The following is a 6,203-nucleotide window of genomic DNA, read 5'->3' on the forward strand; positions in this document are numbered from 1 at the left end:
TGACTCAAGCAGGTATTGTAGACTCAAGCAGGTATTTTAGATTAGATATAACGGAGGATGATAGAATATGAGAAGAGGCGTTTCCCAGAACGGGTAGAACAAAGGAGGTGGCAGGTTTTCCTAAAGAGGCTTAGAAGAGAACAGGTGAGTGTGTGGTAACGAAATTTTCGGAATGCATGAAGCAACTCGAATTGGTGAGGGTGAAGTGCGGGCATCGTACTGCATACGAGCAGGAGGAAGAATGCACACTAGATGATGTTGATATTAATTGTTTGTGCAGCACTGTCAATGGTAGAAATATGGTATTAGAAAAAAGGGTAGCATGTGGGATCAGTGTGTTTTGAGGAGGTATGGTTACGATGAGAGAATGGTGGGTTGTGGTTGGGGAAAAAGATGACTAATTATTAACTGCTGGTGGGTCAGTGGAGAGAAAAACCGAGAAATGGGTGCCTGTGTGGCTTGGAAGAGGTGTTGGGGAGCGAGAGAGCGTGTAAGATAGAAGTGAGTGGCGCATTAGATATGGTGGACTTACAGCTGATGTTGTTTCTCTGTAAATATAGGAAGCTCTTGGGATTGTAGAAGCTTCCTGTACAAGAGGCTCATTCTTGCGTCGTCAGATATAGCACGATTTCCAAGACTTGCAAGTAACATTTTATGCTCTCATGTGCGAGCGCGCACACACAGACACACACATGTATATGTTATAATGTGTATATATGAATATATATGCATACATATAAAAATATACATATATATATGTATATATACACATATATAAATATGTATGTATGTATATATGTATATATATGTATATATAAAAAATCAAATGGAAAGCAAAGGCGCGTTAGTTTTGGGAACATTTGTCTTCCTTTGCACTACAGTATAGGTTATACATTCTGTCAGAGAGAGAGAGAGAGAGAGAGAGAGAGAGAGAGAGAGAGATAATGTAATGGGTAGAAACTACTAACACTTGGTTACTACCAGACAGTCCGAATATAACCAGAAGACTTCATCTTGATAGGCAGGGAATACTTCTGTAACTAATTTTTCCTGTAGGCAAAAATGAGATAAGACCTGCTAATAATCGTTTTATTGGGAAGGAAAAATATTTTTGTTCTGCTGATCAATCGCAAATTTAAAAGAAAAAACCTATATGATGCATATGTTCATAAGTATATGTAAGCCTTTTTCTCCTTCGTAAACTTCGTTCTTAGAGTATGGTTGATTTGTTTTACAACTTACTTTGGATTTTCTTTCCATTCTCCTTCTTAGGATGTTTATGTATACATGTATATATATATATATATATATGTATATATATATATATATATATATATATATATATATATGTATATATATATATATATATATATATATATATATATATATATATATATATATATATATATATATATATATATATATGAATGAAAACAAGAAATGTAACGGATTGTCTATAAAATATTGGGAAGAGATTTTAAGTTTGTATGGAATCTAAAGTGAGATCGTATGGGAATGAATGGCGAGATTGTTGAGCCAAACCTCCTTTATGGAAATGAAGTTTGAATTTTCAAGGTTGAAGTGGTTTTGATTAATTGTTCGATTAGTTTATGTTACATGATAAGAACTGGAAGGGGAGGAAATTTGGCGATATGTAAAAGAAGTGGCAAGCAAAAAAGTGGGTGAAAAGTTTACCATGCAGAATTGTTAGGAGACTTTTAAAAATTGCTGACTATCTGAAGAGGAAAAGATATTGGAAATGAAGGGCCTTATTGTCCAGGAAGGGACGAATACTTAGAGTACATGCAAGATAGCGGCTAATGTTACGGAGGTGTTGTGGCAAGTGGTTTCATTCATGAGTCAGCAGTTTATGTCTATAACCCGGAACTGGGGAATGCAACATCAGCCAAAAACTATGCCTTAAGTGGTTTCATCCACGAATTTAGAAGGTTACGTCTGTAACCCTGAATTGGGCAATGCAACGTCAGCCAAAATCTATGCCTTAATTTTATGTTTCATACTTCTTACTCGCTTTATCACCGGAAATTAAATAAATTGTTTTATGTATTCTATGCTTCTCTTCCCATTTTTTTTCTTGTACGCCGATAAATATTTTCTCAGTCACCCCATTTTCTGATATTTTTTTGTTTAAAGATCCCAAACGAAGGTGATTATATTCCGTTTCGGTGTTGTTTTCAGCAAATGCAATTGATTGTTACAAAAATAGAGAAAAATAATGAGACCGTTCCCAAAACAAAGCGCGACTGGTATCAAGTGCCAAGGGCATTCGGTAGGCTACTTCATCAGTATGCTTTAACAGTCGAACTAAAAACGTAAGAAATAAGTTCTAATATACTTCAGGGTAAATGTGAGCAGAATCATAATGGGTTATAGTTCTGTTGCTATTGTCTTTTATTTTTATCAATGTTTTTCTTTCTTTGATATCCGTTATCAGTGATAATTTTATAGGAGCCCATTTTATGGATTTTTTCTTAGGGGTATAATCTGTTTTAAACAGAATTTTACATAAAAAGCTGATAGGACGTGGAACTTACACAAGAAGAATATATTTGAAGGAATGCATTATACTCCTAGCTGAAGAATACAATGTATTTTTATACGAAGAATACATTGTATTTATAGACGAAGAATACTTTACATATATAGACGAAGAATACATTGTATTTTTAGATAAACAGTGCATTGTATTTCTAGACGAAGAATACATTATATTTCTAGAAGAAGAATACATTATATTTTCATGTGAAGATTGAGGGGAAAAATGAAAGCAAGAAGGACATGGTAAAGCCTGTTTTCGTAAGGTGATTGTCATGTATCTGTTGTTCACCTTCTCTCTTGTTTATAAATTTTCTTGCTTTGTTGTCGATTCTTGTTCATTTTATTTTGTCAAGGGCTTAAATTATCACCCTTAAGTCACTATATTTAAAAAAATATTATTTGTGTCTTTTTCGAGGGATTATACTTCTCTGGCTTTATTATATTCGCATTGTATTTCTAGACGGAGAATACATTGTATTTCTAGTTGGAAAATACATCCTATTTGTAGTTGAATAATATATTGTATTTGTAGTTGAAGAATACATTGTATTCCTAGATGAAGAATACATTGTATTTCTAGGTAAAGAATACATTATTTTTAGTTGAAGAATCTATTATATTTCTAGATAAAGGATGCATTGTATTTCTAGATGAAGAGTACATTGTGTTTACAGATGAATACATTGTGTTTATAGACAAATAGATTGTATTCCTATTGAAGAGTACATTGTATTTCTACATGAAGAATGCATTATGTTCCTAGCTGAAGAATACAGTATTCCTAGACGAAGAATACATTACGTATATATTCTATAATACATTGTATTTTTAGATAAAAAATACATTGTATTTCTAGACGAAGAATACATTGCATATATAGGCGAAGAATACATTGTATTTTTGGATAAAGAATACATTGTATTTCTAGACGAAGAATGCAATAAATTTTCCAGATGAAGAATACATTATATTTGTATATGAAGAATACCTAGCATATTTTGATGAAGACTACGGCGGCATTTCAGACTCAGAGTCTTTATGGCGTAATGTTTTGGCGTCCTGTACCTCTGGAGAGGGGCCGAGGGCGCTTATTGCCAAAGCTGCTATTCATTTACAAGTAAAATGGGAGCCTACCCTAATGATTAATAAACAAAATATTGAGGCCATAAAAACGATCGTAAATGTATAGATGAGCTGAGCCCATCCCTAAAGTAGGACGTTGCTATCGGCGCATCGTTAAGCAATGAAGGACTTTATGTAGCCGGCACTTAAAGCCTAAATTCCCCATTTGTAATCAATGGGAGTTTTATGAAGGCCTGACTCTTCATCGTGGCCTCCCAATCAAAGATTGCCGAGGTGTTGGTCGACCCTAGTTTTTTTTTTTTTTTTTGTTGTTGTTGTCGTCGTCGATACTCTCTCTGCTTGCACACTATCCGAATTACTTTTCATACTATCCTTTCAGCGAATTTTACTGCGTTCCTTTTTAGAATATTCTTATTTTTTGTATCCATATTATTCGCTTGATATTCCTTTTTTTTTTTTTTTTTTTGTGCTGTTGTTGTTGTTGGTACTCTGCTTGCACACTATCCGATTACTTTTCATACTATCCTTTTAGCGAATTGTACTGCGTTCTTTTTAGAATATATGTGTGTATATATCTATATATATATATATATATATATATATATATATATATATATATATATATATATTTATTTTTTTTTTTTTTTTTTTTTTATCCATCTTACTTTAGTTGATATTCCTTTTTTTTTTTTTTTTTTTTTTTTTTTTTTTTTTGAGAGAGAGAGAGAGAGAGAGAGAGAGAGAGAGAGAGAGAGAGAGAGAGAGAGAGAGAGATTAATAAATACAGGTACATAACGGTAAGTCTCCTTTTAACTGCGAGGGCTAATCGAACAGAGCATTGTAAGGGAGGAACATCGTCCGTACATTTGGGAGTATTAGTGTATCGCGCAACAACTTAATCCGGCTGGAATCCTGGCAGTAAAGATTAGATTCCATTGCCCGGTCTCGTCGCGGAAGCAAAGCCTGCGAAGTCAGATCGCATCTGTGTCTAATCAAGATTTCCCATTTTGTTCACTTGTTGCAAGTGGGGGTCGGGCCCCATACACTAACCTGAGAGCAAGGTACGCTGCCCCTTTCAGAAATGTATTTTTACGATGCTAGTAATAATGATGAAAATAATCAGTGATATTAATATTATTTATATTGTTAATGACATTGATGTCACTGTTGTTATTTATTATTATTATTATTATTATTATTATTATTATTATTATTATTATTATTATTATTATTATCTTTTAAACTGTATTTTTATTCCTTTCCAGTTTTTTATTCTTTACGTAGTATTTTTTCAAAATTTTATTATTAATTGACGTCCAGCAAAAGCAGTTAATGAGGGAAGATTGACGCGATCACGTTACAGGCCAAGTTTTTTGTGTATGATAAATTCGTGGGAAAGCTTTGATATTATGGACGCGAAGGATTCCTAAGTACATAAACGTGTAGGATATAATAATGTTGAATTTACCTCGTTTGAAAAAAAAACTAGCCACATAAGGCGATTGTAATACACGCTGAAATTGAACATATGTACTGTAGCTCTTGATATTATATGAGTTAGACTGTCGTTCCTTTTTGTGGCTTCGCGTTTTAGCCAGTAATGTTTTTGTATTGGAAAAAGGTAATGTATTTCACGTGTCACTATGTGATATACAAGTAGATTGCGGTTTTCGGAGACAAACGGTAGATACAGGTTTCTGTATTTTCAGGTTGTTAGTCTAGTTACTAGTAGAACAAGGTTCTTATTAGTTAATTTTGTTTGGAGGAGAAATAGATTGTTAATTGCTGTTCTCTGCAGTAGGAGAGAGAAGGGGTTGCTTCGAGGTTAGATTCCAGTTCCTGTGCTTTGATGCAGAGTTTTTGAAGTAGCCTTTTTTCTTTGTTTTTTAGTTGTTTATTTATTATATGTAAGCACTCGCCATGCAGTCCTCTTTCTGTAGGAATGTCATTATCGTAAGTAGATTATCATGCTTTCAAAATTAAAGGGGAAAGGGGGAGACGATGTATATTTTTTTTCAGTACATTGAAAAGATAATGGGTAACATGCAGCTCTAGATTCTGTGTGAAGTTTCTACACTGTGTATAAATAAAAAAAAGCATCCGCTGAATGCTTGTTTACATACAGATGGAACGAGACTCGAGAACGGGTTACAAGCTCGAGAAAACATCTCCAGACGGTTTCTGTATTTTGAGAACTGAATGGCCGTTTTTGAACTTGACAAGTCAAAGGAATTGATATTACAACACCTTGTAAGTTAGTTCTGGGATTCTACGAACTCCTTATTGACGGAAGGGCCTTTCTGTATGCAGGTTTGAGGTGTTTTTTCAATTTATGTATTATGAATATTGAAAAAAAAAGATTATTTACTTTTTAATGTGAGATTTTTTCACGCAGTTCTTTCTGTCTATAAAATTTTTATGTTTTGAATGTATCGTACGATCTAATTTGTATCTATTCTTATTTCCATATGTCGCTTAGTTTGAATAATTTACTAGATTTCCAGAAGACTTACAATCTTTACAAAAGGAGTGTTTGTACAGTACCAAGCGGTCAAAGATTT

The sequence above is a fragment of the Macrobrachium rosenbergii genome, chromosome 25, assembly GCF_040412425.1.
Source record: "Macrobrachium rosenbergii isolate ZJJX-2024 chromosome 25, ASM4041242v1, whole genome shotgun sequence".
Classification (NCBI taxonomy): Eukaryota; Metazoa; Arthropoda; class Malacostraca; order Decapoda; family Palaemonidae; genus Macrobrachium; species Macrobrachium rosenbergii.